Here is a 13,931-nt window from a genome sequence, read left to right as displayed (position 1 = left end):
AAATAATCCCATGCAGCCAGAATTCTTCAGCTTTGAGGGAAACTCACCTTTCACTTCCACGTGTATCATTAAGGATGTTTTGGCTACAAATAACAGAAAGTACTGACTCAACTGGCTTAAAAAGTGAGGTGAATTTGTTATCTCTCACACACACACAAAAGTAATGAATATAGACACAAAACTCTTTAACAAAATATCAGCACATAGAATTCAGCAATAGATCAAAGAATTATACACCATGATCCAATGGGGTTCGTCCAAGGATGCAAGACTGGTCAGTATTTGAAAACTAATCAGTATAATCCACCAAAACAGGCTAAAGAAGAAAACTCATGTGATCATATCAATCAATGCAGAAAACACATTTGCCAAACTTCAACACTCCCTCATGATTTTTAAACACCTCTTATAAAAATAGGAACAGATAAGAACTTCCTCAAGTTGATAAAGAGCGTCTACAAAGAGTATCTACAAGTTGATAAAGAGTTAGCATTACACTTAATGGTGAAAGACTGAAGGCTTTCCCTGTAGAAGAGAGAAAATGTGCCTTCTCAGGCCATTCTTATTCAATGTAGTACTACAGTTCTGTCCAGTGCAATAAGGCAAGAAAAGGAAATAAGTGTAAAGGGTGGGAAAGAATAAATAAAACTGTTTGCAAAGGACACAACTGTCTGCATAGAATGAGGTCCACGGTGTAACGTAAATGACTTCTTGGTGACAACTCTGACATTCCTCCCAAGAGATTTCCACCATGACAATTATCACTCTGGATTGGGAACCACAGTAGGTTTAGGGGAGGAACCACAAACACAAGATTGACACATATCCTTAGAAATACTCAGATACAGACCCTAGGTCCATGATAAAGCCCTTGTCCCACTGATCTGACAGCCACAGCCTCCATCCAGACATGTTATGACTTGGTATCACAACTGCTTGTTTAAGTAGCTTGCAATGAAATCTTCCGCTACTTGCAGCTGAAAGCGTCCTTAGTGAGCCTGTCACTCCTCATTCATTCTTTCATAAACTCTCTCTATCACCCTCTCCCCCCTTCCTTTGCTGCCCCCTCCCCACACACACACTCAGAGGGCCACAGTCACTTGTGCAATCGTGCAGTCATTTACGCAGTCACATACAAACAGGATCAATGTCACAAATAGTTTGTTTTCACACATTTTATGAAAAGCATGAGATAAACATCTTTTGGGGGCTTCATAAACAAATAGGGATCTGGAAGCAATAATCTAGGGGAGATTGTTGGTGTGGCAATAATATCTAAGGGACACGCTACAGGTGGGTCTCAGTGATCAGACACAAGAGTCTTCACTGGTGACACCTTTCAGGTCCCGGATGAGGAGGTAGAAGAGGTTGAACATGACAGAGGCCTCCAGGCAGCTGAGGGACTTCAGTGGGGAGGAAGGGATGGGTCAGTGACTATCATCTGGGCTCCCAGCTGTCCCCAGATACCAGTCACTCCCTGGTCACTCACCTTCTTCGGGCCTCGTGGAGCCGGGAAAGCCAGTGGTGGAGGCGGCCTTGGGTCTGGGGGCCTGCTGGGGCAGAGGAGGGTGACATGTGAGGCAGGGCCCAGGACAGAGGGGGATGTTCAGGTGGTTAGAGCGCAGACACGGCCTGGGTGCCCCGAGTGCTCACACAGGCCCGGAGCTCGGAATGGATGTGGCGCAGCATGTGAAGGGGCTGGTCCAGGATGTCCCCTGGGACCCGTCGGCCACGGTCCCCAGGACCTTCAGCGTCAGGGCCAGCTCAGCCTCCAAGGCCACGGGGCGCTCCCACACCTGGGGATGGGAGACAGAGGCAGGTGAGAGAGGACAGGTTGGGAGGGTGAGGAGAGAGGGGCGGTGAGAAGGAGAAGGGCAAGGGGACAGGTGAGGGCAGGGGTGGGCCTGACTGTCCCCTCACCTGCAGCTGTCGCAGCTCCCGGGTCTTGGGGAAGAGGCAGGGGCGGCAGGTCCAGGCCTGCGGGGCGACTGACTCTTTCTGGAGAGCAGAGGCAGAGGTGGGCCCCGGCAGGAGCAATGAAGGGGACACTCACAATGGTGTCCTCCCTCTAGGGCCCCGCACCTGGCTGCATTCCCGGCTCCTGAGCCTGTTTCACCAAGAGGAGGAGGAGGCTGCTGCCCTGGGATCTGTTGCCCTGGGGCCTCAGTCTCCCCTTCTGGGTGCCAGCTGCAGCTCTGTCCCCGATGACGATGACAGTGCCTAAATTTCCACGTCCTCCTGGGAGCTCATTGTTGCCTCAGCTCCGTGTCGCACCACGTGGCCCGGACAGACGGGCCGTCTGGGCTGACATGGCAGAACACAGCACGAGGTTGTCTGGGGAGCCAGGGGAAGCCCCAGGCTGGGGAAGCTGGGGGGCAGGGTGGGGCCAGGGGAGCCTGGGGAGGGGAAACGGACACGGGAAAGTGACCTCCTGAGCTGGACACTCCTCAGGGCTGGGGCGGCCTCAGCCCCACAGTCAGGGGTTACAGGTGTCCGGGTGGGGTGGGGAGCTCATCTCTGCAGGCTGCCCAAACGTGGACAGGAGACAGGGAGCGGATACCCAGAAAGCATCTCCACGAAGGGGCTGGAGGCTTCTGGAGGGAGGCTGCTTACAGCAGAGGGATGACCCAGGGAGCCACGCAGGGGGAAGGGTCAGTAAGGCAGAGACAGAAGAGGAAAGCTTCTCTTGGGCCCCCCTTCACGTGATACCAATACGAGATGGGAATGAGCGTCTGCTAAGGACTTCAGGTGCGGCTGAGGACGTCAAAGGACCCAACCGATTGTGGAATAAAGGAACTCATTCCTTTATTTCTTTGTTCAGTCATTCAGCCGATCATTGATTCAAGAGTGTATTCTTGGGGCACCTGGGTGGCTCAGTGGGTTAAGTGTGGGATCGAGGCTCAATGCAGAGCCTGCTTAGGATTCTCTCTCTCTCTCTCTCTCTCTCTCCCCCTCTGACCCTCTTCTTTGCTCCTGCTCTCTCTCTCTCTCTAAAATAATAAAAGGGGGGGGGGCGCCTGGGTGGTTCAGTCGGTTGAGCACCTGACTTCCGCTCAGGTCATGATCTCACAGTTCGTGGGTTTGAGTCCCGGGTCGGGCTCTGTGCTGACAGCTCAGAGCCTGGAGGCTGCTTCAGATTCTGTGTCTCCTTCTCTCTCTGCCCCTCCCCCGCTCATGCTCTGTCTCTCAAAAATAGATAAATGTTAAAAAAATATTAAAAATAAAATAAATTAAATTAAAAATAGTCACAGGTTCCAGGCACTGGAAACACCTGTGGGGGCCACTATTCAGTCCGCCGCTCGTCTGTTGCGAATGGAGACAACAAACTACAGCAAGTGTTGGCAGAGCTTGTGACTTTATCACCAAAAGAAATCACAGATGTTTTCTTATTATGTTATTTTCCAACAGGCATCTTGCAATATTATTTATGCTCATCTCTACTTTCAAGTTAAAGTAGCTATTAAAGCTGCCACGAGTGGCTTTCTATTTAATGCATTAGCGAAGAAGCACATAAATTACTATATCACGGGTTTAAAAAATATTTTGATAGCCGCGTTACAATAAAAATTGGATTTCTTTGTCCTGTGTCTTTTCCTTTATTTTGAGAAGCTTTGCAAGGCTGTCATGAGGTCCAATTCGTGAAAATGTTTAAGAATGCCTGCCCTCTGCCTGAGTGGCTCAGTTGGTTAAGCATCCAACTCTTTTTTTTTTTTTTTAGTTTATTTATTTATCTTGAGAGAGAGAAAGCAAGCAGGGGACGGGCAAAGAAAGAGACAGAATCCCAGGAGGCTCTGCACCGCCAGCACAGAGCAGATGAGGGCCTCGAACTTACAAGCTGTGGGATCATGACCTGAGCTGAGTCAGTTGCTTAACCGGCTGAGCCACCCAGGTGTCCTGAGCATCTGATTCTTGATCTCAGCTCAGGTCTTGATCTCAGGGTCATGAGTTCAAGCCCCCTGGGCATGGAGCCTATGGAGGGGGGCAGGGAGTGAAAAACTGGGTCTCTGGAAAACTGGGTAGAGATGTTCTGTCAACTGGACCACGGCCCTCAGGGCTGTAGGGTGGAAGAGAATTATACTTCCGTGGGGTTTTCTCATCCACTGGTTTTGAGAGTCTCTTTGTTACAGCAGCTCACCCTTTTATGCAAACTCTTTAGTATGAATTGTCTAGAGTTGTTCTCACTCGTGGGGGCATATCCAGGATTAAGTGGGGCTTGAAGCTTACGCCATTCAGGGGCTCCTTTTGAAAAACCGAATGGATGCAGCCACTATGGAAAACAGTATGGGGGGGTGTCCTCAAAAAATTAAAAATAGAACTACCATATGACCCTCTAACTGCGCTTTGGGTATTTACCCCAAGGATAAGAAGACACTAACTCAAAAGATATACACACCTCTGTATTTACTGCAGCATCATTTGCAATAACCAAGACATGGAAAGAACTTAAGTGTCCATCAACGGATGAATGGATAAAGAAGGTGTGGACTATATATAACAAGGGAGTATCATTCAGCTACAAAAACGAAGGAAATCTTGCCATTTGTGAGAACATGGATGGAGTTTGAGGGCATTGAGCTTAGTGAAACAAGTCGGAGAAAAGCAAACCCCATATGATCTCACTTATATATAGAAGCCACATATATCTATATCTATATCTATATCTATATCTATCTATCTATATCATCTACATCTGTATCTGTATCTAGCTTCTATATATAAACAAAAAACAAAAAACTCATAGACACAGAGAACAGACTGATGGTTGCCAGAGGCGGTGAGGGGGATGAAGGTGGCCAAGATGGGTGAAGGTGTTCAAAAGGTACAAACTTCCGGGGTGCCTGGGTGGCTCAGTCAGTCGAGCGTCCGGCTTCGGCTCAGGTCACGATCTCGCGGTTTGCGAGTTTGAGCCCTGAGTGGGGCGCTGTGCTGTCAGCATGGAGCCTGGAGCCTGCTTCAGATTCCGTGTCTCCCTCTCTCTCTGCCCCATCCCCACTCGTGCTCTGTCTGTCTCTCTCTCAAAAATAAAGAAACATTAAAAAAATTTTTTTAAAGGCACAAACTTCCAGTTATAAAATAAACAGCTATTGAGGGTGTGATTTACAGTGATTGTAGCTAATAATACTGTATTGAATCTTTGAACATTGCTAAGAGAGTAAGTCTTAAAAGTTCTCATCTCAAGAGAGAAAGTTATAAGTATATATGGGGATGAATTGAGGTGATCATTTCATAATGTATACAAATATCGAATCATTAAGTTGGACACCTCAAGTTAATATAATGCTATACATCAATTTTATCTCAATTAAAAAAAAGGAAACAGAAAGGGAAAATATTTTTTAATGTTTCTTTATTTTTGAGGGAGAGTGAAAGGGGGAGGGACAGAGAGAGAGGGAGACAGAGAATCCCAAGCAGGCTCCGTGCTGTCAGCGCAGAGCCCAACGTGGGGCTTGAACTCACAAACCCTGAGCCCATGACCTGAACTGAAATCAAGAGTCGGATGCTTAATCAACTGAGCCACCAGGGGAAAAGGTTTTATTTTGCTTATTTTACACAAACATGTGACCTTGTGAACCTGCGGAGAAGGCCCCGCCCCAGACTGAGAAGGGCCAAAGGCAAGGCCCTGAAGCTTGGGCTGTGTTGCGAATAGAGTGCCTGGTGATGCTCCGCCCACATCCCTTCTTCAAGACCAGGAGGCTCAGGCCCGAGCGGTTGGGAACGTAGCTGCTGATGGCTCCCTGCTGCACCCCACCCCCCACCCCCCACCAGAGGGGAGAGCTGTCAGCTCCAGGGAACTGCCTTGCCTCAAAATTAGTCCCTCTCCCAGGGAACTGGGCGTGGCCAATGGTTGGCTGACATAGAGATACCAAAGCCTGAGTCCCTGGCTTCAATTTGGGACAAGTCTGAGGGGCCATTTCGGCTGCAGAGCTCTCTGTAGGATAGGCTAACGTCTTGTGGAACTGCCTTGCCCCCCACAATCCTGCCTTCCTCATATTCTTACAGGTGCACCTCCCAAGAGCCCTCCCCTAAAAGCCTTCTGCCCAGGGGTCCCTGGGTGGCTCAGTCGGTTGAGCGTCTGACTTCGGCCCAGGTCCTGATCCCAGGCTTCGTGGGTTTGAGCCCCGCATCGGGCTCTGTGCTGACAGCTTGGAACCTGGAGCCTGCTTTGGATTCTGTGTCTCTCTCTCTGCCCCTTCCCCGCTCATGCTCTGTCTCTCATAAATATACATTAAAAATTTTTTTAAGATGAGGTCATTAGGTTTCGCCCTAATCCAATACAACTGGTGTGCTTATAAAAAGAGGGAGAAGAGACACAGAGGAAGAAGGCAGCCATGTGACAATGGAGGCCGAGATGGCAGTGACGCACCCCAGGAATGCCAAGGATTGTTGGCAAATGCCAGCGGCTGGAAAAGATGAGGAAATTCTCCTGCACAGGTTTGCAGATGAAAACCTGAATGGCCCTGCTGACACCCTGACTTTGGACTTCCAACCTTCAGAACTGTGAGACCACACACTTCTGCCATTTTTTTTTAATTTTTTTTAATGTTTATTTATTTTTGAGACAGAGAGAGACAGAGTATGAACGGGGGAGGGGCAGAGAGAGAGGGAGACACAGAATCGGAAGCAGGCTCCAGGCTCTGAGCCATTAGCCCAGAGCCCAACGCGGGGCTCGAACTCACGGACCGCGAGATCGTGACCTGAGCTGAAGTCGGACGCTTAACCGACTGAGACACCCAGGTGCCCCACTTCTGCCATTTTTAAGTCACTCGGTTCGTGGTGCTCTGTTATGAGAGCCCCAGGCAAGTAAAATATTATGTCTATTATTTCTACGTAGAAATACTAGATCATGACGTCCTGCCGGACATGTCTTCCAAACTCTGTGCTCAGCGATACCATGTTGGCAGCCTCTGTATTTACACCATCGAAACTGAAAATGCTACAAATTAGAGCTTTTCTTCTCTGAGAACCAGTCGGTAAACATTTACAGGAAGCCACTACCCATGGCCCTTACCTTGGTTAACAGGGCACTGGTTACAGGTGACAACTCAGACCTTTTGATGATCGTGGAACACAGAATCTGAATGAATATCGATGCCATTCTGGCCCTTCCGTTCGAGTGGGGGGGCATATGGAGGCAGGTGATTCATGGCATCCTGACCCAGGTCTCCCTCACAGAGCTGTTACAATGGGGAAGGGCTTCTTATAATAGAAATATCTGCAGCTGGCCCCTTCCCATCCTGATCATCATAACTAAGAAACAATCATCACACCCCCGAGGGCATGGCAGAGATCAGTGCCCTCAGACACGAAGAAGGCAAGAGTGGTGATCCCGTCATACCCTCACTTAGTTCACTTGCCTGCTCCCTTTGAAGCCCGTCTGGATCATGGTGGATGACAGTGGATGTGCACATTTAATCAGGCAGTAGCCCAAACTGCAGCTGCTGTGCTGGACAGGGTATCTTTGCCAGCGAGAATGAACCCAGCCTCACCGTGTGATATGTGGCCATTGCCCTGGCAAATGCAGTCTTTCTGTCCCTTATGGAAAGGAGAATCAGAAGCCGGTCGCATTTACTCAGGATGGCCAAGATGCATACTTAATCTGGCCCCAGGGATATGTTAGCCCATCCTGTCCTCTGCCATAACATTAACTGCAAGGACCTAGACCATCTGGACACGGAACGTCATGTTGGCCCACTCTTTGACAGCGACATGCTAATCAGATTGTAAGAGGAAGAAGTGACAAGTATGTGGAAGATATCCTCCCGGGGGTGGGAGGGAAACTCTTCAAAGGTCCGGGCACCTGCTCCACGAGTCAAGTCTTTAGGGGTCCAGTGGCACGGGGTATGTCAGGATGCCCACTTCAAAATAAACTATTGCAACTCACACCTCTTCCTGCTAAGAAAAAGGCCCAATGTCAGTTAGGCATGTTTGGACTCAGCAGACAGCATATGGGAATAATGCTCCAAGCCATAAATGTGAAACAGTGTCAGCTTCGAGTGGGGTACAGAGAAGAAAAGCACTGTGCAGCAGGTCCAGACTGTGATGTGAGTCCTCTGTCACTTGAAGCATATGATCCAACAGACCCTATGGAACTTGAGGTATCTGTGGTAAGAAAAGACCACTTGTGGCATTTACACAAAACCTCAATGGGAAAATCACAATGGAGCCCACTAGGGTTCTGGAGCAAGGTCAGGGCATCTACAACAAAGTACACTCCATTCATAAAGCAGTGTCTGGCGTGCTGCTGGGTCACAGTGGACAGGAAGTGCAATGTCTCGAGACGTCAAGTGACCCACCAAATCATAAGGCCAGGTGATCTAAGCAGCCATTCATTGTTAAGATCTAAGATCTAAGATGAGACACAGGCAGGGCCAGAGGACAAGTCTGCTTCATGAGCAAGTGGCCCAAGCTTCCATGTCATCTATTGCTGTTATATGGCTGCCTATTCCTCTGTTCACATGTATGGCCACACGGCAGGGGGTTCTTTGTGACTGGCCCATGAGAATGAAAGAGGCTAAGTTTGGCCCATGGATGGATTGGCTCAGTACTTGGGTCTAAGATGAAAATAGACTTATGTCTCATGACAGCCCATTCAAGGGTGACCCCGAAAGACAGCTTTGAGAGGAAACCTTGTCAATAGGCAGAGCTCCAGGTGGTAAAGCTGATCATCCAGTATGTGGAAACAGAAGTAGCCCAAGGTGACTATGCAAGAATTTATAAGCACTAGCAAATGGCCCTGACGCTTGGTCAGCAGCTTGAAATTAGCCTGAAAAAGACGAGATGACCTCAGATGGGGACATTTGGGATAGAGGTATATGGATGGACACAGGGGAATGGACACACAGCGTATTTTGGTTTTGCATGTCAACGCCACCGGAGAGCATCTACTACAGAAGTGACACTAATCAACCAAGGGGAAGTAATGATTTGGCCAGCTGACATCAGCCGCCTCCATCATCAGCCTCCCCAGATCTGCTACCATGCGCACATGAATGGGGGAGCCATGGTGGCAAGATGAAGGCCATGGATGGGGCCCAACAGCCTGAGCTGCTGCTCACAAAAACTCATCTGGATAATGCCACTGTTGAATGTCAAGCCTGCTAGCCAGAAGCACCGTGAACTAAGAAGACCAACCTGCCACTGGGTGATAAGTTGATGACATTGGATCCCTTCTACCCTGAATAAGACACTGATTCATCCTGATCGGGATAACCCAGCCAAGGGTTTGCCTCTCCTTACCTCAAGGCCTCAGCAAGAACTACCATCTGAGGGATATCAGAACTCAGATCCACCAACATAGGATCTTGCATAACACCCCCATGAATCAAAAGACTTCATAACAAAGGAAGCCCAGCAGTAGGCATGCAACCATGGGATCCACTGGTCCCATTTCATACCTCACTACCCAGAAGATTTGGCCTAATAAAGCTGTGAAATAGCCTCTTAAAGATGTAGCTGAGGCTTCCGCCTGCAATGGAAATTCTGCAATGGAAATTACTGAGTATGCAGCATATACCACAAATCAACCATCACCATATGGTATTGGGCCCCCAGCGAGTAGAAAAAATGAGTCTGGGAACCAAAGAGCGAATGCAAAAATGGCATTGCTTACCATCATTTCCACTGACCCACCTTAGAAAGTCATGCTTCCTACCAGAAAAATTTAGGTTCTGCAGAATGAGAGATCCTGGTTCCCAGTCAAGGGTCCCTTCCACCTGAAACTCAGCAAGAATCCCATTGAACCTTAAGTTCTGATTGTTACCCAGCCACTGCTCTTCTGTGAAGACACCAGTGAGCAACATTTTGGCAGGGGAAATTGACCCTGTTGTACAGTGGAGATGGGGAAGCATATGTTTAGCACTCAAGTGATCCACTGGATCTTCATTCAGTTAATCTGTTGGCCAGCTTTGATAGGGGAAAAAATGCATAGGTAGACTGCAGCCATAGATTGAGAAGGTCATGGTAGCAAGGGCCTCACACCACTCTGGGATAAGGGTCTGGGTTACCCATCCAAGCCAGTAGAAGTTCTAGTTGAAGATGAAGGGAATCTACAATGTATGGTGCAGGAGGGAATAATAAGTATCAGTAACTTGCCTGTGACCAGCTGCAGAAGCAGGATGTAGATCATCTTACTAAACCTTCTTTCTCCAGAAGACTGGACCAGCCAGAATCTTGGAAAAACTGTTCCCAGATGGGACAAGGTGAGTATATGGAGCAAGCGGCTTGACTAAGACAAGGGGTGGACTGTAGTGGACACTGTGGTGGTCAGAGCCAAGCTGCCGACAGTGCACAGCCAGGTCCCTCCATGGAAATTTCCATCATCCACTGGGAACCAGCTGGGACTATGTTTATACTCCAGTTCTTGGTGGGGGGGGGGGGTGTCCCACAACCACTAACTGACTGATATAGAAACAGAAAGGCCTGAACTCCTTGTGTCAATTTGGAACAATTCCAAAGGGCCTTCCCAGCTCCAGAGCTCCCTGTAAGACCTCGTTTTTCAAGTGTATGGTGGTTTAGCTTCCCCCTCTACCCAGTCCTGCTCTGCACACTCCCTTGTATGTCTATCTCCTGAGAATCCTCCCCAGTAAAGCTTGGGCTAGGAGGCTCTCATCTCATAATCTGTTTCCAGGAAATCCAACCAAAGGTGAACTTTGTTAGCTTTATGGCAAATCTGGTTCAGCCCCCTGGAATCTCCCCTTCCATTTCTTTTCTCCTGGTCTCTCCCTTCTTTCTGTCCTCCACGTTATCACCAGCCTGGAAGTGGCCTTTGTGGGAATGGTTGAATATCAGAAACTTCTTGATGAGGTAAGAACAGAGCCACCTTCCCTAGTAAACCACAAAAATCATAAAGCAAAAATGTTTGTAACTATAAAACTACCATTAGTACATGAATGATGTAAATGAAATATAAAAGTGGTAGCTTTATTTATTTTACCAATTTTTCATCAAGAAAGCAAGGAAAACAAAAAACTATGAGCATTTGTTACTTTTGAAAATGCTATTTTAAACTAACCTCTGTCTTTTTATTTCCATATGGCATCTCTCTCCTCCTCTACTTCATTGACCCCCATCTGTGTTCCTGTCTACCCTCATTCATAATTTCAGGGAGAGTCTGTACAGGGGTGTAAAGAAAACCACTGGGTTCTGTCGTGCAATAGTGTTGAAGAACCAGAAATAAGGATGGTCTCAGTAAAAAAAGTTTTACTTTTCACATTTACTTTTGTTGCCCATTTTCTTTTAGAGTCCATATATTATAGTGGTTAAGAGCACGGAGTCTGTCAACAATAATTTGTTTTGGGGCACCTGGGTGGTTCAGACGATTAAGTGTCCGACTCTTGGTTTCAGCTGAGGTAATGATCTCACAGTTTCATGAGTTTCAGCCCTGTGTTGGGCTCTGTACTGACAGTGTGGAGCCTGCTTGGGATTCTGTCTCCCTTTCTCTCTGCCCTCTCCCAGTCACACTGTCTCTGTCTCTGTCTCTCAAAAAAAAAGAAAACCCACAATAATTTGTTTCAAATCCTAACTTATTAGCTGTGTAACATTGAGTGGGCAATTTACCTCTTTGTTCCTCACTATTCCTGGCCTCAAAATGTATGTGGATAATAGTACCTACAACATAGGATTATTGTGTGAATTTAAGGACTTCACCTTGGGATAGTGCTTAGAATATGACCAGATCCATTGTGACCTGTCACCAACTTCTTGCTATTGTTATAAAACAGAATGGTTCTCTTTTTTCTATTATTATATTTCATGTCAATTTTTGCCAATATTGACAAGGAAAGAACATGCAATGTATGTGTGTGTGTGTGTGTGTGTGTGTGTGTGTGTGTGTGTGTGTTGGTAAAGTTGGACCATTCTCCTGCATGGCTTTGGGCAGGGAGAAATCACACAGATTCAGGACCACGGAGAGTGGTACTAATTGGTCTTCTATCCCCTAATACTAGTGTTAGACAAAACCTCTGGAGGTGTGCCAATTTTTTTACTCTCCAGGGCACTGGGCAGCCATGGACCCTGGGCAGACATTCACATTCATTCACACAGCATCGTACACACTTAGAGTATTGCATGGAGGGAAATTGTGTCTATTGTGGTCAAACTGTATTTTCCAGCAATCTCTATCTTATATGCTCTGCTGCAGTGTGGCACTTCCACTCCACCATCAAGACTGAGTTTTACTTTTCACCAGTCCCTCAAATCTGGGCAGGGCCTGAGACTGCTGGGACCAATAGAATTTAGTGTCATTTCTGGACATGGCCCTTAACTGGCCTCCAGCAATCACATCTTGTCCTTTAAACACCGTTTGGAGGTCAGCCAACCCCATTGTAAGAAGTTCAACTGCCCAAGGAGTGCAGTGCTGGGAGAAGTCTGAATCGCATGGAGAAGCCACTTACAGGTGCTCTGGTAACTCTCCTGGCCGAGCTCACAGCCAGTCATATGAGTGAGCCATCAATGGCATCCAGCCCAGTCAAAACTTCAGATCAATCAAATCCCAGCTGACATGTGGTCTGCAACCACAGGAGAGACCCTGAGTGGAATCACTCCCTTGAGATGGAACCAGAGAGGGAGAAGGATAGGACAAGGACAGGTGAGAAGGCCCTGACTACCTTCCCCACACACAGCAATTACCAATTCTGGACCAAAAAAAAATTTTTTTTTTTTAAATAACTATTTACAAGCACTGGAGAGAAACTAGAGGCAGGCAGAAACTTGGAGAGGATTCAACCTTTTAAAGACAAGAACGCACTGTATGAGATCTAAGTTTACATGGCTTTTCCCCTAGAGACGCATCTCTGTCTGTGCGGTAAGAGGCAGCTAGAACTCAAGCAGAAAATCGTAATCATTCATTTGAGGTGTCAGATGCCAGAGTTTGGGGCTTCCAGAGCAGGTAGAAATTGAGAGAAGAAATCTCAATATGGAGGGAGCTCCAGAAAGAAAGGACCTCGGTCTATATATAACTTACCCTGAATTTTCAATGTGCTGAAAGAAAAAAAGGCTGTCAACACAGAATTCTATAGCCACTGAAAATACCCTGGAAAACTGAAGGCAAAATAAAATGACTGTTCTCATTCTTGTCATTCAGCAAGAAAGGAGAAAGGAGAAAGAGACGGGCATTGCCATTTCCTTCAAAGGAATGACTCATGAGGTGCTCAGATCACTTTCACTCATATGCATTGGGCAATACCCGCTGCTGCAGTTGCAGGGAAGGCTGGAAAATGTCGTTAGTAGAGCGCTCTTGGATCCACTTAAAACTTAGTTTGTCTCAGTAAAGGAAGAAAGAGAGAATAAGTATAGATACAGCTAGCTGTAATCTTTGCCACTTCTGGTTTTTTTGTTTGGTTGGTTTTTTTGGTCCGTTATGTGATTGTGTGATGGCTGGATCTGTGGCAGCCATTTTATGATCATGATGAGAGACAGTACTGATACACTGAGGAAGGAGGAGCAGCCGGGTGGAAAGAGTCTAGAACCAGTAAGACATCATGCCCTCTAGACCAGCACTGTTCAATATAAGTATTATGTGAGACACATATGTAATTTTAAATTTCCTAGTAGCCACATTTAAAAAGTAAAAAGAAATATATGAAATAACATGTGACCAATAAATATATGAAAGAAAAAGAAAATAATAGAAATATTCATTAAATATATATTTAAATATATCATATCTGCAAATATAAATATTTATATTAAAAATATATAATTTCAACAGATAATCCGTGTAAAAAATTGTTTTAAGTTTATTTATTTGAGAGAGATAGAGCATGCACATGAGTGGGGGGGGGGCAGAGAAAGAGGGAGAAAGAGAATCCCAAGCAGGTTCCTTGCTGTCAGCACAGCACCTGATGCAGGGCTCGATCTCACGAACAGTGAAATCACGACCCGAACCAAAAGCAAGAGTCAATCGCTTAACCGCCTGAGCCACCCAGGTGCCT

General features: G+C 47.0%; 1 pseudogene; it reads right to left on the bottom strand.

Annotated features, from left to right (window-relative positions):
• Positions 1–1,307: 1,307 nt before the first annotated feature.
• On the bottom strand, positions 1,308–7,683 carry LOC123578516 (annotated as a pseudogene).
• Positions 7,684–13,931: the final 6,248 nt, after the last annotated feature.

This window comes from Leopardus geoffroyi, chromosome E2 (assembly GCF_018350155.1).
Source record: "Leopardus geoffroyi isolate Oge1 chromosome E2, O.geoffroyi_Oge1_pat1.0, whole genome shotgun sequence".
In the NCBI taxonomy this organism is placed as follows: domain Eukaryota; kingdom Metazoa; phylum Chordata; class Mammalia; order Carnivora; family Felidae; genus Leopardus; species Leopardus geoffroyi.
This window is presented reverse-complemented; position numbering and strand designations above follow the sequence as displayed.